The 23,114-nt window shown below is 38.4% G+C and overlaps 1 long non-coding RNA gene across 1 annotated transcript; it reads right to left on the reverse strand.

Moving 5' to 3' along the window:
• Positions 1–4,497: 4,497 nt before the first annotated feature.
• Positions 4,498–22,817, reverse strand: LOC114817924. Its single transcript, XR_003765763.2, has 3 exons — positions 22,744–22,817; positions 16,732–16,813; positions 4,498–4,905 (listed from the first exon to the last, which is right to left on the reverse strand). It is a non-coding gene; the product is annotated as an uncharacterized LOC114817924 (long non-coding RNA).
• Positions 22,818–23,114: the final 297 nt, after the last annotated feature.

A 23,114-nucleotide genomic window follows, 5' to 3' on the forward strand; every position in this document is an offset into this window, starting at 1 on the left:
TTTCATATTATAAAGGTCCAGGTATATTATAAAAAGTAACACTATTCACATATCTGAAAAATGGTATGGATCCATCCATCAATCAATCAATTTCATTTATTGAGCTCTTATTGTTTGCAGAACACTATACTGAGCACTTTGGAGAGTGCACTAAAACAATACATCAGACACATTCTCTGACCATAACAAACACAGTCTAGAGGGAGAGACAGACATTAATATAAATAAATTAAAGACATATATGTAAGTCCTGAAGGGCTGAGAGGAGTGAATAAAGGGAGCAAATCAGGAGGATTCAGAAGGGAGTGGAAGAAAGGAAGAGTGGGTTTAGTCAGGGAAGGCCTCTTGGGGGACCTGTACCTTGAATAAGGTCTTGAAGTGAGGGAGAGTAATTATCTGTCTGATATAAAGAGGGAGGGCGACCCAGGCCAGAAGCAGGATGCAGGTGAGAGGTTGGCAGCAAGATAGATGAGATGGAGGTAGAGTCAGTAGGTTGCCATTAGAGCAGCAGTGTACAGGCTGGGTTGTAGTAGGAAAGAGTAGCAAGGTGAAGTAGGAGGGGCAAGGTGATTTAGTGCTTTAAAACTGATGGTAAGGAGTTTTGCTTTGTTTTGCTCTACTGGAGCAGACATTTATAGTCATAAACCACCTCAAATATTTTCAGCATAGCCCCTGTATCATGTTTATTTGTGAGAATCAAAGGGCAGGTGTGATTCAAGCTCATTCACCATTCTGAAATGGCATTGTCATAATACAAGCAAAATGATCAGGAAAAATCAGGCATAGAAGCAGGACAACTCTCCAACTATGCCAGTAGTCAGATAACTGTGGAAGTGTGTTTTGGGGTTATGCTTATACAGGCTGCATAACTATGAAGAATCCTAATTGGGAAAGGGAGATGATACTAACAAAAAAAAGCTCTTATTCATATGAAGAAAGTTTATTGTTTAAATATACCAAAATGATATAATTGCTTGTTTCCACTATTCACTGGAGGTGTTTTCCACTTTCAGTGTATATTAAAAGTTTGAGAGTAGTTTGAATTCATGAACAACAAGTAATAATGAATACAGGCATATTACAGGCTACAACCCATATTCAATAGTAGTAATAATGATGGCATTTTTTAAAGTGCCTCCCAAAAGCAAAATACTGTTCTAGGTGCTTGGAAAGTCCCTTAAGAAGTTTATAATATAATGGGGAATACATACATACTAATATTTACAATTAGGGAAATGAGAATATATAAAATTGATCAATTATGATATACACATACATAGTATTTGTTATGCACTTTACTTTATGCCAGGCACTGTACTAAGCACTGGAGTGGATACAAGCAAATCAGGTTAGACACAGTCCCGCAGAGGACTCACAGTCTTAATCTCCATTTTACAGATGAGGTAACTGAGGCCCAGAGAAGTCAAGTGACTTGCCCAAGGCCACACAGCAGACAAGTGGCAGAGCTGGGATTAGAACCCATGACCTTATGACTCCAAGGCAAATTCACTATCCACTACTCCATGTTGCTTCCCTAATGTTGAATATGGCCAAAGTTGAATAATCGATCCATAAATGTTATTTATTGAACACTTACTGGGGGAGAGTACAATAGAGTGGGTAGACATGATCCCCATCCTCCATAATCTTACAATCTAGCAGGGGAGATGGACACTAAAATGCACATAAGTGCTGTGGGAGTGGGATAAAAGGGAGTCCCAAAGTACCTAATGGGGAATGGACCTATGAATAAATACAAAATTGCAAGAGGCTAAGGCTTGTTAAAGATTCAGGAGTCTGATGAGTTGTCAGGGAAGGCTTGTTAAAGGAGGTGTGATTTTAGAAGGACTTCACATCAATCAGTCAATCAGTCAACAAATTACAAATACGGGAAATGGGAGAGTTTAAGGATACGAACATAAGTGGCATTTCTTCTTCAGCTCTATGCCAAGGCTAATATTATATTATATATTATATTATATTATTTTATAAGTCCTCATTCAGTTTTATGTTGTGATAAAAGCTGAATGACTTAAACGAAGAGTAAACAATAGTTGAGTGTTGTTTAGTGTTACAATATATAGTATGGTAAGGAATTTCACATTATTTTTCCAGAGATTCTTGAATGGGTGGATACTCATTGATAACAAATACATCTAGGGGCAAATATATCCCATGGTACAGTAATTCAAGATACAACTAAATTTTCAAAAAACATAACCCCTCTGTGTTTATTGTGAGGTAAATGTTTAATGCAAAAATCTCAACTAAATCCATATTTCTCTAAGGAGAATAAATATGGGAGGATAATTTTAAATGCAATCTCCAACAAGGAGAAATGTTTGCATGAAATCCAAACACCTTGAAATAGAGTTTGAAGCGATGATCAATCTATATTTTTGAAGGCCTAATCCTCAGAACACTGTCTGACAACAGTCCTACATTAAATTAAAGTAGTTGGAGGTAATTTTTTCCACCCACATGAAATATGTCAAAACTGAAGACATCACTTGGATTACATGTTAGGTCAGAGTCAGAAGACATTTTTTCTATAATAGTGTAATGATTTTAATTTACGGTAAATGCACAGGTTTCTTCTCTGTCACTGTAGAAAAAGAGACTTAATAGTTTTAAATCAACTTCTATAACTTCAAAAAATTGTAATAGCCCAGATTCAAATATAAAATTGTGTTTCAGAGGCAGTATGCAAAAGTATAATGGAAAGAAAAGTGAGGAAATTCTGATGAATAGAGCTCATTCACTTTAAGTAAGGCACAATATTTGATTCACCGGTCTCAGAGTTGGAAATGTAGGGGTAAACACTTAGGAAAGCGCTCTGCATACAATAAGCGCTCAGTAAATACAATTGAATAAGTGAATGAATGAATAAAGGAAATTGAAAAGCAGCTGTCTCAGTTAATAATATCTTCTTCATGAATATTCAGCTTCCCACTTTTGAAAGGCCTGTATGAAAGTAAGCTCCAAAGAAAGGGCTTAGGGACAAGAGAGGGGTAATGGAAGACTTACTGCTCAAACTTAGTAGATCTGGATTTTAATTAAGGCTGTAGCACTGGTTTGTTGAGAGACCTTGCGCAAGAACTTTGTTTACTTAGGTTGATACATGTTCTGAGGATAACTGCCCCCTCTAAATGAGATCTCCTAACCATTGATGAGTTGATGACTATATGCTTTTCATCTCCTTAGGTAAATCGAGCCAAATGCTGAAAATCCAAATATTTGATGCTTACATCTGTAGTTCTTGGAGGATGGCATAGCATCTTGGGAAGCCTTAGAGGCAGTGTGGGTTTTCCCAGCCTCTACTCCATCCCTAATTCTCTGACTAAAGCAGGTGGTTGCCATTCATTCTTGAAATGGCCTAATGGTTGGTGACAGGTAACAGACATAAGAAAGTGGACCCTGAAGATGTAAATTGATATTTAATTATTTTTAGGTTTTTCTCTTTCTAAACGGATGTTCTACTTCATTTGCTATCATGCTGGGGGCTATAAAACTTTCATGCTATATAGAAACCACTCAGGTAAGTTATTAGCTTTCTTTCATTAGTAGCACTATGATAATGGTAATAAAACGTAAACTAAAAGTATTAGGCTGCCCAAATAGCAATCAGATGTTACGTGCTTTTGATTAGTATAATCAGAATGATAATAAAAGTATGTGTTTCCCAGCACTATTTATGTTAACTAACCCTTTATTTTTCCATGTACTGAAAAGGTTAAAATTGGGTTCTTTTATTTATACTAACCACTGAGTTTTATTTGAGAGTTGTTACCTCTCTGATATAGAAGCAGCGTGGCTCAGTGGAAAGAGCCCGGGCTTGGGAGTCAGAGGTCATGAGTTCGGATCCTGGCTCTGCCACTTGTCAGCTGTGTGACTTTGGGCAAGTCACTTCACTTCTCTGTGCCTCAGTTACCTCATCTGTAAAATGGGGATGAAGACTGTGAGCCTCATGTGGGACAACCTGATTACCCTGTATATCCCAGCGCTTAGAACAGTGCTCTGCACATAGTGAGTGCTTAATAAATACCAACATTATTATTATTATCATTATTATTATTATTATTATCAGAATCAGCAATCCTGAAAAATTTGAAGTGCCTAGATGATAAAGCAAGGGGATGAGAAATAGAGGATCTGGTTCTCATCCCAGCTCAGTCATTTGCCTGAAATGTGACCTTGGGCAAGTCACTTGACTTCCTTCAACTCCAAAATGGGGGTTCAGTGCTTATTCTCCCTTCTACTTACATTGCAAGCCTCATGTGGGACAAGGATTGTATCTGGCCTGATTAACCTGTATCTATCCCAGCTCTTAGAGCAGTGCTTGACGCATAATAAATGCTTAACAAATACCATAAAAAATGTATGGACAGCAAGACAATTCTATTTGCAGAATCTCAATTGCTATTTATGAGGAATTGAACCCAAATAACTTAGATTATAAATTATTGTTTTTATTAAGAAAAAATAACCAATGGACTAACAAATTCAATTTGACTGTAAGGGAAGGATCCATGTCATGTTCATGTTTTATTTCTTAAGGTTCCTGTGCCAGGCATTCTGTGGATCCCCTCGATAGATAATTGAATTAAATTAATTCAGTGCTGAAGAGTAATGAATAAGTAGTGCACCAAGTATATGCTCAATACATGGTGATGATTATTAATATGATAGATATAGTGGGGCAATGAGAAACTAAATTTAGTATAGCATTGTAGAAGAGGTACCAAGGAATGCTATAAGAGCTGTAAGTTTTATACTGGAAAAAAATCATTTGACACAGAAATAAGTTGGAAATATCCAGTTTGAGGTTCATTACAAATGCAGAAAGATACAGCAGTGATTCTAAGGAAAAAACCTTCTTCTCTTATTCATGCTCTTTATTCTTGTCTGAAAAAAAATTTGAAAGAAACATACCATATTAATTTAAATGACTTACTGGCAACAGAAAGCTAAATTCATTCTATGATCATTCAAAATTGCTAATTATTGAAAGAGAGGCTTGATCTAGAGAATATATTAGGACTCAGTTTATTGAGGAATTTCAAGGACTCAGTTCTCTTTTTTCAAGCTGATTTATCATTTTTCAGAAAATGTCTGGGCTTTTCTGGCATTTGCTTCCACAGCTACCCAAGAAACTTGGTAGCTGAGACAATATTTATTCTCTACTATCTTCAAATACTTGCATTTTAGATCTTAAACATTTTAATTCTCCAGGATAAACTGCTAATTTAGTATATGAGTTGCCCCTAATACAACAGTGGAACAATGATAACTCTCTTCACTGAAGGATGGTGATTTCTTATATAGATTTTTCTCTCTTTGTTGCCTGACCTTTTTTTTTTTTCCAAATTAAATACTAACTATATGTCAAACATTGAAATAGATATAGGTTAATAAGGTTAGACACACTCCATGAACCACATGGGGGTCACAGTCTAAATAGGCGGGTGATCAGGTATTAAATCTCCATTTTACAGTTGAGGAAACTGAGGCAGAGAGGAGTTAGTTGATTTGCCCAAAGTCAGACAGCAGGCAAGTAGCAGAGCCAGGATTATAACTCAGGTCCTCTGACTTCCAGGCACATGTTCTTTCCACTAGACCATACTACTTATGTGGCCTTTTCCTCCTCCTTTCTCCTCTATGTTTATTTTTTTATTAGTACTTTTTTTTTCTTTTTTTGCCTCAGAAACTGAGTTCATTGATAAAAACTACCTGAAAAGAAACGATTATTTTCTGATTTCTATAAAATGGACCTTCTTTGATCTCATACAGAAGGAGGAGGTGAATCCTGATAGATATTTGACACCTAGGAAGCCACGTGGCTTCCACGTGGCCAAGAGCATTGGCCTGGGAGTCAGAGGACCTGGGTTTTAATCCCACTTCTGCCACTTGCCTGCTATGTGACCTTGGGCAAGTCACTTAACTTCTCTGGGTCTCAGTTCCCTCATCTGCAAAATGGGCATTCAATGCCTGTTCTCCCTCCGACTTAAACTGTAAGCCCCAGGTGGGACCTGATTATCTTGTACCTATTCGAGCACTTAGTACTGTGCTTGGCACATTAACAAATACCACAGTTATTATTAGTGTTATTACCACCTACAGAAAAATTGATTTTGTAATCCCAGTTCTGTGCCAGGGCAGACACACCCTTGACATTTTCTTTCAATGTATTGATTGATTTCCTTTTTCTCAGTTTTTCTCTAAGACTTTTTATATTCCCCATTCTGAAATCTCCCTCACTAGATATAATTACTTATTTATATGTTGAATACAGCAAGAGGTGCTCCAGACTTCAGGGCTTTCTTCTTTAGGGAGTACAACTTGGCAAGGCTCACTGGTTAACACTAGTATTTTTATTGTTTATTACAATGTCTGCCACAATGCTCCCTTGACTCTTGCCTTTCTTTGCTTCCTGTGTTTGTCATTTCAAGGTTTTTAGTTTGTGTTTATAGTAGAAATAGGTAATGTTTGAAGTCTCTAATCTCTTGGTTCATACTGTGCTCTGGTAAGGGATGAATTTGGCAAAAACAAGCATGAAACAAGCAAGTGAACCCAGTCCACTATAAATTGTTTTAGTTTCCAAATATTTTTCTTGAAAAACAACCTTTTGATTTATTATTCAGGTATCTTAATGCACTCTAATTATAGACCACTGTTCAAAAGCCCTGGCTAGACTGTGAGTGAGGCATGGTTCCAACTGGGAATTCACGACTGCTGCCCCCTTTATTCTCTCCTTTTCCTCCTTCTCCCCTCCCCTACCACCAGCGTTAGTTTTAGGTAAGCAATAATAATAATAATAAAATAGATACTGATCAGTCGTCTGATTGAAAGAGCACAAGCCTAAGAGTCAGGGTCCTGTACTGAGTTAGGGAAGCAGCATTGGCTAATGGATAGAACATAGACCTGAGAGTCAGACGGACCTGGATTCTAATCCTGGCTCTGCCACTTGTCTGCTGTGTGACTTTGGACAAGTCACTTCACTTGTCATGGGCCTCAGTTACCTCATCTGTAAAATGAGGTTTATGACTCTGAGCCCCATTTGGGACAGGGACTGTGTATCATTTGATTTGCTTATATCCACCCCAGCACTTAGAACAGTGCCTGCCACAAAGTACTTGTTTAAGAAATACCATAATTATTATTATTATTATTCTAATATCATTTCTATGACTTTCCTGCTCCGTGAACTTGGGCCTCACTTTTAATCATACTTATTGAGAGCTTACTGTGCACAACGCACTGTTTTAAGCACTTGGGAGAGTACAATACAAGAACTGATAGACACGGTCTCTACCCACACTGAGCTTACAAATCATTTTCCTCATCTTTCTCCCTCCACTTAAGACTTTGAGGCCCAAAGTGTCGAACCTGATTGACTTGTATTTACTCCAGCCCTTAGTACAGTGCTTAGCAATACTATCATTAGTACTATTATTACTATTATTATTACAATTAGTGGTGCTCACAACCACCTGTAACATTTTGACATATGTTGATTTATGTTCTCTACTATTTAACAATTTACCCATCTTACCCATCTTTTATTCATTCAATTGTATTTATTGAGTGCTTACTGTGTACAGAGCACTGTACTAAGTGCTTAGCTTTCCTGCTTCTTGTTCTTCCTAACTGTAAATAAGTTTGTGTTTGTTTCCCTGGTTAGATTATAAACTCCTTGAGAATAGGGATCATGTCTACTGATTGAGATGTAGTCCCCGAAATGCTTAGAACAGAACTGCACAGAGAGTAGATGCTTCATAAATGCTCCTGATTTACTAGTTACAATGGTAGACTCAGCTGGAGACAGACTTTGAGACTCCTGATTAAAATCAGCATAAAGAAAATCTGAATAAAGCATCAGTACTGCAGAGTGCCCTGAAAAAACTGCAAGGATGTAAATGACAGAACACTCAGTTTTCCACAGCAGTTTAACTGTATTGAGAGTACACTGAAACTTTGAAAAGAAGGGGTGTATCACACACTAAATATTTTTATTTTCTAGAGGAAACAGTTATACTGGGTGAATTAACTAGTCCTGGACATAGATGGAGACTAGCTAGTAATATTAGTGCTGTCAGCCTCCCAAGGAGGCAGGGATTTCACTGCGTTATGTCCTAAATTTCCTTTCAGTTAGCGTACCTGTGGCCCTATTTTCAAGTTGTAAAGGGAAGAAAAGGAAGCAGGGTTTTTCTTCCTTCTTCCTAATGTTTACATCAAAGAAAACTATGGAGAGTTTATGAATCCTTACACGGTTAGTTTTTCTCCATTTCATAAATGAGGAGTTCAAGCCCAGAGAGGTCATAAAGCAATTTCTTAGCAGAACAAATGATGGTAGCTCATGTAACTTCAGTTTGAGTATCCAGAGTACAGGAAAAATATGACGAAGTTCTTGGGTGGGTCCTGGATTCAGGTGAATGCCAACTTTTCTTGTGGGCTCCCAAGGGTCCCTAACAGAGATTTCTCATTGAGATTTTGAAGGAATGACATATTTTCCTAGGATGCTATAATATGGATGTAGGAAGGAAAACAAAAAGCTATACAAATTCAGTTTTAGTTCCATTAAAATATCTTTAGAGATTATGACAGTTGAGTTTAATTCCCTTAGAGCTGATATTTAGAAAGTTGGAACTCTTTTACATACAATTGATTTCCCTACTCAGAAATCCAAATGTCTATTTTATTAAGAGTTTCAATGATGGTTTAAAAGATCTGCTACAGATCTCATAGGGACTGGCCTATGCCAAGGATTTTATTTAATAATTATGTCATGGCTCATTTCTCCTACTCCCAGAAATATATATGACCTTTCTCAATTCCCAATTTTTTCATGCTTCTCTTCTGACCCTATTATATGCACTTTCTAGGCAGATCAAAAAGTTACACACAATCATAATGAGGCCTGTTTTCACTTAATGAGATCTGCTTTTGCTCAGGCATATGCTCTCTGGGTGCTATAAACCACTGACATTAAACATGTTACTAGACTGGGTTAAATTTGTCTACTGCAAGAAAAAGATATTGAAATTTGAAATTATGGGTATTCTCCAAGATACCCAACCCCACTCTCCCAGCACTTATGAACAGATCCTTGTATTTGGTTGCTTTCCCAACATGTAATGTATTTTAGTGTTTGCCTCCCCAGTTATTATTATTATTATTATAACTGGAGTAGGGATAAGGAGGGGTGACTATCTAATTGCTTATAGGATGGTACTAAGTGAATGATTGAGACAGTGGATGTAGGATGGTTAAAATAGGGTGGGGGGCGAGAGATCAATCAGGGGTGGCTTCCCGGAGAAGCAGAATTTTAGCAGAGCTTTGAGGATTGGAGAGTGCTAGTATGTCAGCTATATATGGGGAAGGAGTTTCAAGCAGGAGGGAAGGCATAGGCAAAGGATAGAAGATGGGTGAGGTGAGGGTGGGGAACAGTGAGTAGGTTGTTACAAGAGGAATGAAATATAAGGGCTGAGTGGTAGAGGGAGAGGAGTGAGGATAATAAGTAAGGGGGGGCTGACTGAGTGCCTTAAATACAATGGTGAGGAGTTTCTACTTTCTACGAAGATGGATGGGCAACCATGGGGGCACTTAAGGAGTGGTGAGATGCATGCAGAACAATTTTTTAGAAAAATGATTCAGATAGCAGAGTGAAATATGAACTGTTGGGGGGAGAGACTGAAGTCAGGGAGGTCGGGTGGAAGCTGAGGCAGTAGGCAAGAGGGGACTTGGGAAGGGCTAATAATATTAATTTATATTACGGTACTCACAACGGCAATACCTCACATATTCACAGAATTGTTTTTTTCTGACACCATAGCAGTATTCAAACATGCTTGCTTTGTTGGAGGAATGTTTCCTAATTCTGCTGGTGCATTCTAGCCAAAACAAACAGTGATAACATGCATTCTGGCAGAACTGAATGTGCTGATTGAACTGGTGACGGCAGCTAAGTTTTGCACACCACTGAACCCGACATGCTGACGGTCTCACTCAAAATTCATAAATCTTGGCACAATTCCACAGGACATTTTAACGGATTATAATTAGCAATAACAAAAAAACCCACCCAATTTCATCTGGTGGCAAAAAGAAAGCTAAAAAAGACTCTCAACTAGCTATCTCTAAGAGTAGAGCAGGTCACAAGGAAACGTCTGTTGTTCCTGCTCCACCAAGGCATGAACTTCAGGGAGCTCTTGACAGTGACAGGTGCAATTTCTCTTCTCATCAGTTTCTGCCCCTTACACACCTCCCAGATTTTTCATTTCCATAGGGATCCCAGCTAGAAGCAGTGCAGGGGCGACAGAACTTCTGCTTCCATGATGACGGACCGTCATCCCCCCACAGTCTTTTGACTCTCCCTCTCCCCACATTGTGCTATGCCATTGGAAAGATTGATATGAAAATATGGAGTGAGCCAAAGCTGCCTGGCAGCAATTGTGGGAAGCAAGTGAGAGATAACTTTTCAAGCTGTCTTAGGAAAGAGAGTGGTGATGTGGTCCAGGTGTTTGCAACAGAACTGAAGACTCAGAAGGGCTGCAGGATGATTTGATGAGAGGGAAAAAACAACCGTTGGATATGGGTGGTTGCAGTGAGTGAGGACTGTGGAGCTTGCAGAGGAATGTGCCATTTAATTTAAATGCCAGAAGTGATTGATGTGTTTGCCTAATACCCAGAAGGGCCAGCCCTTGGTGTGTGGAAAATAAAAGTTGTCCCATAGAAAAATAAGAAACCTAGACTTTTCTTGCCTCAAAATGCCCAAGGTGGAAAGAATAAGCACCACTTTGCAGACCTTTAGAAGTTCCACTTAGTTACTTTCTGATCTAAGTCACTGGAATCCAGACTTTAAAAATGACATCCTTGATTGGGCAGTTTAGAGAGTGACAGCCTTAAGTTCCAGGACAAAAATAAATGACCTAGGTATATATTGTGCATGTTTTCCCAACTAAGCCCTCATTTCCCCTACTCTCTCTCCCTTCTGTGTTACTCTTGCCCTGAGATTTGTACTCCTTATTTACCCTACCCTCAGCTCCACTAGCAATTATGTATATATCCATATTTTTTTAATGTCTGTCTCTCCCAGTAGATTGTATTCCCCTCGGGGGCAGGGAGCATATCTACCATAATAGAGTTATAACTCTGTTATATTGTATTCTCCCAAGTGATTAGCGATGTGCTCTGCACACAGTAAGTGCTCAATAAATACAACTGATTGGTTGGTTTCAAAGATTGATGTTTGTGCATAGAGGCTGCGTGATTAGATGAGAATTAAGAGTAACTATCCTTTCCACTATTGAGACCACCTTAAAACTGAAGCCCTGAGCCCTGCTGAGCCTATCTTGAGAACGTAGAGGAGAGTATAGTGTTCTGCACACAGTAAGTGCTCAATAAATATGATTGAATGAATGAAAGCAGCATGGCCTAATGGATGGAGCACAGGCCTGGGAGTCAGAAGGACTCCACCACTTAACTTCTCTGTGCTAAGTTATCTTATCTGTAAAATGGGGATTAAGACTGTGACACCTGTGTGGTAAAGGTACTGTGTCCAACTTGATGAACTTCTATCTAGCCCAGTGCTTAATAAAGTGCCTGGAACATAGTAAGCACTTAACAAATATAATTTTTTTTAAAAATCGATCCCAGTGTTTTAGTACAGGTGCCTGACACATAGTAAGTGCTTAGCAAATACCATAAAAAAGAATTAAAAAAAATTTTGGGAAAGGTGCTGCTATTTGTGACCAAGGACTATTTGCCTGGACTGTGGGGCAGAGAGAGGTCAAGGGCTGGGTTTCTCTCTGACCTTGGCGTGTAAACCTTGTGACAGCAAGGGTACACCCCAACCAGCATTAACCTTCACCATGGGACACCATTCTGCTCTGAATCAGATGTGGCATCATGAGGGTAATAGAAAAGGGAGCTCTGGCAACTTCCTCAAGGAGCATCCTGCTCTGCTGAGTCTATTTGAACTCACCAAGGATCAATTCAAATATGACCTTGAGCCCATAGTTTGAAAGAGACAGGACAAGAAGGCAAGTAAACAGGGCTTAATAAGATTTGTTGAGCAGATTTCCTGGGAGCATGCAATGGAATAAGAGATGCAGGTCCTTCTGAGAGACTGGAAAGCCCTCCCCAAGTGACTAATAGCACCAGAGGCTGACATGAACATCTGGGAAATAATCTGGCTTAATGGTCTGAGGACACTTCAAGCAACTGGGACTCAGTACTTTTCCTGTCAGTGCCATACTACTTAACCATGAGCATGATTCTTAACCTAACCAGAATGGGTTATTTTATGGCCATGAAATACGTAGGTTAACTGATATGTAATGCTCTGATGCCTCATGCATTATGACATTTAATGAATGAAGTACATTGATTGATGTTCTCAATGCTCGTGGGACCCTTTGATCCTTGGATAAAAAGTAATAGGTAAGTGTAATTTAACCAGGATTTATTGTTGTTGTTATAGAGGGAATAAAAATCAATGACCTAACATGGACCTACAACCTTCAAACTAATATTAACAAACTTCATCCAGATTAGTGATTCCTTCACCTAAATACTTCAATAGTAGCTGAAAAGTCTTGCTCTAGGCTAGCAGGATACCACACTTTCTGGGAGTCAGCTTGTGAGAAGTATACACTGGAGTGTACTCCATATCCATGCTGTTCTCCTTCATGGAGAAGCAGCGTGGCTTAGTGGAAAGAGCACCGGCTTGGGCGTCAGAGGTTGTGGGTTGGAATCCCAGCTTCGCCACTTGTCAGCTGTGTGACTTTGGGCAAATCAATTAACTTCACTGTGCCTCAGTTCCCTCATCTGTAAAATGGGGATTAAGACTGTGAGCCCCTAGTGGGACAACCTGATAACCTTGTATCTACCCCAGCGCTTAGAAGTGCTTGGCACATAGTAAGAGTTTAACAAATACCATCATTATATTCAGTATTCAGATAAACATACTTCATCCAATGACATCTCTATTTTATCCAGGTTTTGGTATTTATTGAGCACGTACTGTGTGCAGAGCACTATACTAGGTACTTGGAACAGAACAATAGAAAAAATCCCTGCCCTCAAGGAGGTTAGAGACTAGCTGGAAAGGCAGACATTAAAATAAATACAGATAGAGGAAATGGGAACATATGAGTGTATGTACGCATGGGCTGAAGGTTTGAGGTGAGGTGCTTATCAAGTGTTTAAGAGGTACAGATCCAAGTGCACAACTGACACAGGAAGGAGGGCAAAGAGGGGACATGAGGGCTTAGAGAAGGACTCTAGGAGGAAATATGATTTTAATAGGGCTTTGAAGATGCAGAGAGTGATGGGGTCTGTCAGATATGAAGGGTGAGGGAGTTCTAGACCAGCAGAAGAACGTGGACAAGAGGTTGGCAGTAAGACAGACACAAACAAGGTTCATTGAGTTTGCCATTACAAGTGAGTAGCTTGGCAGTAGAGGAGCGAAGTTGTAAGATGGGTTGTAGTAGGCGATAAGCAAGGTAAGGTAGGAGGGGTAGGGCTGAATAAGTACTTTAAAGCCAGTGGTTAGAGTTATGGTTTGATTCGGAGATGGATGGGAAACTACTAGAGGCGTTTGAGGGTAGGAGAAATGTGAACTAAACAGTTTTTAAGGAAAATGATCTGGGGAGCAGAATGAATGATCCTGGAGAGGGAAGAGACAGGACACAGAGAGGTCATCAAGGAAATGAGGCCTTTAGTCACGGTGAGATATATATTCTCCCAAGGACTTAGCATAGCTTTCTATATCAAACTGCTACTCAATGAATACCATTTATTGCTAGATATATCTTCTTGGATCAGTTTGGTGGCAGTCTGGATGGAGAGGAAGGAATGGATTCTAGGGATATTGAGAAAGCAAACCCACACTTATAGAATCCTATGTCTTTTTCCCCTCATAAAGGTGAGATTGAGAATTGGCCTTAATATATCTGTTCCTTTCTCCTACTCTGGAAGCATCAAGTATTATTACTTCACAGGATACCCAATTCCCTTGTCTTTTAGAGAGTGGTGATTAAAAATGTATTTGTTAATAATAAATTGTGTCAGAATAAACTTGGCACTTCAGTAAATTATATCTGGTGTTTCAGGAAAGAACAACTGCATCCAAGGTGATGTTTTATGATCAATCAATCAATTGGTGGTATTTTGGTGCACTATACTAAGATTTCTGTCCATGAGACTGTTAAGGTGTGTTTTGCAGAGAATTTGAGTATAATGGAGTATTGATTGTAGAGAGTTTTTTTAATGGGGAAACCAGATTTTAGTCACTCACTGGTTCACTTAGTCGACTGACCACTGTATAATTTGAGCAATCTCTAAAAACTGCAAAGACTGGGTTACAGTCTCAAAAACAGAGGTAGACCCTGTATCAGACAAACCTAGAACACAGCAAGGTTCAATCCTGAAATGCAAACAGTACAGCAAAATATGTTGTTCACTGCTCAGTTTTTTCTCAGCCACACTTGCACTCACAAGTAGGATCTTATAGCGAGTAGATCTTCAAAAATGGACAATTACATATATAATAATATATACTAAGTGCTTAATATGTGTTAATAGTAGATATGATAATGTACTGTTAAAATATATAAACATATTTAATGTACAAGATGTGATTTTACCTTTTTATGATCTTTCTATGTAAATCTCAATCAACCTTGCTTCAGCATTAATGAACTCTAGCCAGAAATCTTCAACAAGCACTTCAGTCATTCTGATTTAAGACAGGTATTTTCCCCCTTATCAGAGCTTGACTTTAGTCTCATTATATTTAACGACAATTGTAGTATTTTTAAAGCACTTACTACATGCCTAGTGCTGGGGTAAAAGCAGTATAATCAGATCAGAATAATCCCCTTCCCAAACAGGGCTCACAGTCTAAGGGGGATGAAGAACAGCTATCTAATCTCCATTTTTATGGGTGAGGAGACCGAGGCACAGAGAAGTTAGGTGATTTACCCAAGGTCACGCAGCAGGCAAGTGGGAAAGCTGGGATGAGAACTCAGGTCTCTTGGCTCCTTATTCTGTGCTATTTCCCCTAGGATAGACTTCCAGCAAAGTACATGAATCACACAGTCAACTGTGAAATGCACTTCTTTAAATCTAACTGAATACAGATTCTAGACTGTGAGCCTGTTGTGGGCAGGGATTATCTCTATTTGTTGCTGAATTGTACTTCCCGAGCACTTAGTTCAGAGCTCCGCACACTGTAAGTGCTCAATAAATATGATAGAATGAATGAATACATCTACTCTAAGAGTTTTAGAAGAAGGCTCAGCTTAATCATTTGAGGGTTGTATATACTAAGATTTATTTCAGTTTAGATACTTATTAATAAAAAAACTTCTAAAATGGCATGAATGTTCAATGGTTTGGCTATTCAGGTGGAGAGATATTCTGACCCCAAACTATTCTCCCACAGAACAATCACTAAGTTTTGTGGAATATAAGAAAAGGGATGATATTTTTCTGACTTAGATTTGCATTCTTATTTCACCCCACAGCACTTATGTACATAAGTGCTCTACCCACTAAGCAGCACGGCTTAGTGGATAGAGAATGGGCCTAGGAGTCAGAAGGACCTGGGTTCTAATCCCAGCTCTGACACATGTCTGCTGTGTGACTTTGGGTGAGTCATTTACCTTCTCTGTGCCTCAGTTACCTCTTCTGTAAAATGGGGATAGGAGTGTGAACCTCATGTGGGACAGGGACTTGTATCTACTACAGTGCTTAGAAGAGTGCTAGGCACATGGTAAGCACTTAACAAGTACCATTATTATTATATCCATAATCTAGAAAATACATCCATAGAGTTGCTATGAAAGACAAATTCTATGGCATTTGATAATTATGGTAATATTAATGCCTGTCTCCCCTTCTACACTGTAAGCGCCTTGTGGGCAGGGAACATGTCTACCAACTGTTATGCTCTCCCCAACACTTAGTACTGTGGTTTGCACAGTTAAGTGCTCAATAAATACCACTGATTGAATGAAATGAACAATTTTGTATTAGCAGTTACTGATTTGTTCCAGTGTTATCTCTAGCCACCTATTCTAACTTTATACCTCTGGTAACATTCTCATTCCCTCAGAATAGCACTTTGGCTAATGTTGAAAGAAACATGGCCTGGGATTTTATGTCCCAGGCTTAGAAGCAGGATGACCTTATGAGAGAGCACGGGCCTGGGAGTCAGAGGATGTGGGTTTTAATCCTGGCTCTGCCACTAGTTTGCTGGGTGACCTTGAGTAAGTCACTTAATTCTTGGTGCCTCCATTCTCTCATCTGCAAAATAGGGATACAGTGCATATTCTCCCTGGTACTTAGACTATGAGTCCTATGTGGGACCTGATTATCTTGTGTCTAATCCAGTGCTTAGTACAGTGCTTGACTCATAGTAATCACTTTACAAATATCAAAAATCATTGGTAATATTACTATGTTTCATGAAAGCTATTTTCAGTGAAATATCATTTTTTCTCTGTTTCCCATATCTGTTCTTGGTATATTTAACTTTGCAGCACCCTCTCCCCCCCGGGGCTTCCATTTCCATGAGTTATTTCAAGGAATTCCTGAGGGATTTAATATGATTTTTTTGAAATCTTATTAACAAGAAGAGAAGACTCTTTTATTGCCTTCGTTCTACTGACAAGGGCATGAACTTTCCTGTCACTGGGATAGATCAGACAGCAATTTTCCATTTACCTTGGCCTTTGGACTGAAGTCAAAAGGTGCTGCACCTGGTTGCATTTCATTGGACTACTGGGAAATACCAATGTGTGAAGTCCTAAAAAGAGGTCAGAAGACATACCTTAATTTTCAATCACTTTTCCATTTCAGACAACAACAAAAAAGAAATCTTTATTTGAGCATATGGGTGAATAAATTCCAACCAAGTTATTTTGAAAACCTATAAAATTCATAAAAGCTTAATGAAACGGAGAAAGTCTATTAACCCAAAATAACTCCAGGATTCATCAGAGATTATTAAGCCTATCAGACATGGGATAAATGAACCAGTCACCCCAACAAAAGTTAAAAAGTGTAGCACACTATTACGGTTACCTCTCTCATTCTGAATTCTGGCAGGTTTGTATTCATTAAATTTGGTGAGAAGCAGTAACCTAAATACAATGCAATGTTAATTGAAAATTTTTATTTCCCTTATCCTATAAATTAAAGCCTTTAGAGAACAGATGAGAAATGTCTCTGCTCCATAATTCACCTTCTATAAACCACATGATGATCCTTATTTGACTTTATTCAAATCCAGTCCATAGCAGTTCAGATGCTGACATGCCTGTGAGGTTTCTAAATAATTTTCTGTCTTCTTTAATTAAAACAACTTCTGTATCAGTAACTTAGACCCTCTATGACTTCTTACTATTATTGCTCTAGAAGACTACTGAGTATATGATGTGATATAACAAATTCTATAAATATAATTGCTACCATAAAATGTTTGCCTTTCCCAGGGATGCTACAACATCCTCCCTGCTCCTACCCATTTTTGACTGCTGTGGACCACTGCAGAAGCTGATATAGAGAGGGAAATATTCACGCAGAATTTGCTGCTTCTGTGAAAGGATCAGTTACCACCCAACAGTGAAGACCTTTGAAGCAGAATGAACTGAGAAGGAAAGTGAAGAGAAATGCATTCAACTATCCTCATTATCCAAACGAAAAGTCAGTAGAGTCATTTCACTTAACTCCATTCTGAGTTGTCATGTGAGGAGAAAGATGTAGCTTAATCTGTGCTGTGATGCACCTCCCTAGTAGTTTCTGTTGCTCATTGCACAAAATGATTATAGCCGAAGAACCATTTTCCTTACACTGCAGTTCCGTTTCAAGTCCCTGTGACTTTTTATTCCATGCCAAGCTAAACATTAATAAGTTGCCACTAAAAATAAGAGGTAAAGAATGACCAACTACCAGGAATTTGTTTTCTGTAGAAATTAAGAGGGAGAAAGTTCTAAGCCTCAGTTAGTGGGGGCAAAAAAAAAAAGACCCAGAAGGGAGTAAAGCAAAGAAACAAACAAACAAAAATCATCTCTTTCAAGTCTAGCAGTCCTCAGAATATCAGGCTCATTAGGATCTAGCATTAGGGAATGGGATAATAATATTTCTGGTCACATTCAGCATGGAAGACCTGAAAACAATTGGGGGAGGTCAGGTTGACAGAGTATTTTTTTTCTGATACAATTATGTCCCTGTGGTTATGTCCTATAACTGGTCCATGAGCAAGTCTGACTGACTGCTCTGCTGTTCCACTCTGCTATACAAGCAGCCTCTCTGAGCTTCGGGAAGGAACCTGAACAGATCATCTGGCACAGCCCTTTCCTGGCACAGCCCTCTCCCTTCATGCAGGATTGATGCTATCATTCTGTCTAAATATTTCTGAGGACAAAGACCTGGTGGCCTCTCAACACCCTGAGAAATAAGAGGCTCGCCCAACATTTATCAATCTTTAGCAGGGATGGCTTCTGGCATCTTGGTCATTCTAGGGTGGTAAGAAATTTGTTGTGCTTCCCCTGCCCTGTCACTTAGGTGGCCTTCCCATTTTTTGTGACACTGCTGGCTTTCTGCTGGGCGAGCAGAGTAATGTAATGATGACAAAGTCTTTACTGGAGTAGAAGTATGGAGACCTATGAAATTGGAAGATTCCACATAAAAACATTATCTCCATATTCATTAATCTCCTGTGATGGTCAGAAGTATGAGAACTGCATGTCTGCAAGCTCCTTGTGGGCAGAAATCATGTCTAGCAAATCTATTATATTGCACTTTCTCAAGTGCTTAGTACAGTGCTCTGCACCCGGTAAGTGCTCAATAACTAACATTGATTGATTGGATTGAAAAGAACCTAAACCCGGCCTTTGAAAACTTGAAGGTTTAGGAAAGACAGCTAAAAATGGAGAGAGACATTTCACTGATAAGTTAAAAACAACACTATTTAAAAATCCCTTTCTCTTTCTAGAGGATAGGAATCAAAGCTGGCTTGTAGAGACAAGATCAGGAAAGAGCTTTTCTGCTGACTGCTCATTTCTGAAGGTATTTTTTTTTTCTGAGAGAGCATACAAAGTGCCTACTAGATGAAGTAATCTCCTTATATACCTTTATGTAATCTACCTTTATATTCCACTCCATTTGGGAAAGGTAAAAATATATGAAGATCCTAGCTTAGGCCTTCCCTGACTAAGCCCTCTTTTCTTCTTCTCTCACTCTCTTCTGTGTCACCTTGACTTGCTCCCTTTATTCACCCTGCTACTAGCCCCAAGGCACTTAGGTTCATATCTGTAATTTATTTATTTATATTAATGTCTGTCTCACCCTCTAGAAACTAAACTTGTTGTGGGCAGGGAATATGCCTGTTCATTGTTATTTTGCTTCTCCCAAGAGCTTAGGATAATGACCTGCACACAGTAAACTCTCAAAAAAAATCGAATGAATGAATGAATAAATGGTGTACTGGACAACTTGAATCATTATTTTCTGACTTTTACTTTTGTTTCCTTCTCAGTATATCCCCTGCCTTAGCTCCTGTAGAATTCAAACCTGTCTTCCTCTCTTCCTTTACCAGATATATTTTGAGAAAATTAAAATTTCTCCACCACCACCACGGAGAAGCAGCGTGGCTCAGTGGAAAGAGCATGGGCTTTGGAGTCAGGGATCATGAGTTCGAATCCCAGCTCTGCCATTTGTCGGCTGTGTGACTGTGGGCAAGTCACTTAACTTCTCTGCGCCTCAGTTCCCTCATCTGTAAAATGGGGATTAAGACTGTGAGCCCCACATGGGACAATCTGATTCCCCTATGTCTACCCCAGCGCTTAGAACAGTGCTCGGCACATAGTAAGCGCTTAACAAATACCAACATTATTATTATTATTATTACATATCACAACACAACCCAGGACCTTCTTGGAAACTAATCAGATACTTACAAAATTATGTCTGGTCTTCCTCCTGACCCACAGCAAGGTCAAAATATTTAAATGTCCCCAGAAATACTATGAATATATATTTTTCAGCTTTGAACATTACTATTAAGCAAAACTTTCAACTATATATCACAGTGGATTTGAGGCAAATGATAGATGAGGCTGGATTTGTGTGATTCCATGTGATCAGGAAAGGCTAATTAGTGATTAGGCACTGGCAGTGTATATCTTATGAAAAACCAAGACTTAAAAAATGAGAGCTAACAAACACAGTGCTCTCCTTAAACACTGTATGCAAATTATGTTAATTTAAACAAAGGTACTAAAGATTCTTCCTCTCCCTATTAGACACGCTTCGTTGATCAGGTTTGGGCATTTCACCACCAGAACTACTTTGCTTTAGACATTTATTAAAATAGATCATTTTCAGAATGATCCTCTGTATTTAACATAATTTAAAGTAAGAAGTACTTACAGGAAGCAGTACACTTCCTTTTAATCACACAATTTTTTTTGGAAATTGAGTAAATCACCATAATTGGCTTGATGTGCTCTTTGCTAAAGTTACTGTCTGCTGCTTTTTTATTATGAAATTCAGCTCATGTTCTTGCTATAAGAAACAAATGCAAATCATATATATTATTCAGAGAAAACCTTAAAATCCAAGTTTTAATTTGAGTAATCTCATTTGCACACAACAGATTTCCTTGTTTCCCTTCTTTGAGAATTAACAGTGCCTGGTCTTCGCTCTTAAAATAATTTACTTTATTTAAACTGAATTTTCTCAAAATGATTGTTAAAAAACAGCAAACAGTTACTCCACACACTAGGAAACCGGTATCCACTGAAGCAAATTATTTAAAAGGAATGAAAAATGTTCTTACTTTGTGTAACATAGTATTAACTTAAACGTATGTGCTAAAACACATTGCTCTCATGAATTTTAAAAAGGTGAGCTTTGAAATCTCATTTATTTTGTCTGCTATCATTTCTGGGACGTTCATAGTGACTAATACATAATTAGTAGTAATACTAATATTTGTTGTGGACTTACTTTGTGCCTATTACTATGCTAGACATGAGGAATTTTTTTTTAAAATATAAATTGAAAGTCTCTGCTCACAAGAATTTTGCAATCTAGGAGGGAAGAAATTCCCATCAAACTAACAGTTAAATATCAAATTTAAACACTTTTCCATTCCCCTTGCTAACCTCAATTCAATAACAGCAAAGTCCTCAACATTCCAAAATTTTCTGTCCTAGCTTCAGCCATCTAAAAGGTTTTGGGATGGAAGTTGTACACCAATATGATGGGTGACACTTCTGAGGCCACAACCCTCCAAACTGCCTGGTCCTGACGACTTCACTCCCTACCTCCTCAGCGTTAATTAACAAGATCTTACAGATAGAGAAATCAAAGCTGAAGCCAAAAACCTTCAAAAATAGGTTTAGGAAAGATATGACTGGATATTTTGAAGCCTACATTTTATGTCAAATTCAACAAATTAAAATAGTTATTTGCTGCTGGAAAATCCTCGGGATGCTATCAATGCATATTAAATTTCTTTAAATAAAAACCTTTCAACCTTTCTTAATGACTAAATCTCTCAGAATAGATAGTTTTAAAGATCTAAAGGTAACCCTCAATCAGGATGATTATATTGTGAGAAATGGGTTTCAACATTGTTTCTCAGGCCTTCTTACAAATCACCCTTGGGAAAAAACCCACAAATTTTACTGGAGAGGAAAGTCATATCAACTGTAAGTAACGATATTTGGCATTTGAAGAATGCCAATGGTGTCTGATTACAAGGTTACTGATTTATTTAGGCAACATGCTGTTTGTGGCTCACAATCCAACTGTCATTTAATTGTACTCAACCTTGGCTTTAACTTGGATTCAGCTCATCGTGAACCTTAGAGAATCAATTTTAACCGTTCATGAAGTGGAGGGACACTGTATAATCTTGTTTCCAGTTCAAAACTGTCTGTCAGAAACGATTTCCTGCTTCCTCAACCATCTAAGTTAATTGTGAAATCAGAAGGAACAGATGACAATTAACATGCTTGGCATTTTACTAGGCCACTCCTGATTTTAATAGCAGAGGCAGCATTTTCCCAATCCACTGCAGCTATTACTTTGAGGTGTATAGGGTAGGCCATCACTTTTCTAATACAGAACTGACAAGCATTTTTAAAGAAAATCTCTCCCTCCTTAATTTAACCTTTGGAAATGGAAATTATCACCTTTTTGGTTCAAATTTTAAACAGTCTATTTTACCCTTTAGTATCTCAATTTACTCTTAATACTGGGGTGTACCTTATGTAATCTAGAAGAAGGTAATTATGAACAAAGTCTGAGTTTGATTATAAGGAAACCAAGAAATGAGCATTCAATGGCCAGTTGAAGAACTTGAAAATGGCGTAATGGATAGAGCATGAGCATGAGAGTCATGGATTCTAATCCAGATCCTCCACTTTTCTGCTGTATAACCTTGGGTAAATCACTTCACTTCTTTGTGCTTTAGCTCCTCATCTGTAAAATGGCGATTGAGACTATGAGCCCCACATGGGACAGGAACTGTGTCCAATCCGATCTGCTTGTATCCACCCCAGTGCTTAATACAGTGCCTAGCACATAGTAAACTTGTAACAGATACCAGAGTTATTAGTGTTATTAATAATAATAACTGAGAAATCTGCAGAACTAGTTTATTACAACTGTTTTATAATTTTCTATAAATTATTAGAACTTTCAATTTGGGGTTTTGGTACTTACCTACAATTGATATTTAGTTAACTCCTCCATCTTGTAAGGGAGCAATTGGCTTTCAACAAGTTTTTGGCATATAGTTATTTCTGAAAGGAAAAGAAATTGTCATATCAGTGAAGATTATAGAAAAAGATCTTCAATTTGGGATGACCAAGGTGTTAGCTTCTAATCCAGGTTTCACCACTTATTTGTTGTGTGATCTTGGATGTCTTTATACTTCCCTGGGCCGAAATTATCTTATTTTCAAAATGGGGATTAAGATTATGAGCCCTGTGTGAGACAGGGACTGTGTCCAACCTGATTATCTTGTATCTACCCCAGTGTTTAGTACAGTAAGTGTAAATAGCAAGTGTTTAACAAATATCATATCTATATCA

The sequence above is a fragment of the Ornithorhynchus anatinus genome, chromosome 17, assembly GCF_004115215.2.
Source record: "Ornithorhynchus anatinus isolate Pmale09 chromosome 17, mOrnAna1.pri.v4, whole genome shotgun sequence".
In the NCBI taxonomy this organism is placed as follows: Eukaryota; Metazoa; Chordata; class Mammalia; order Monotremata; family Ornithorhynchidae; genus Ornithorhynchus; species Ornithorhynchus anatinus.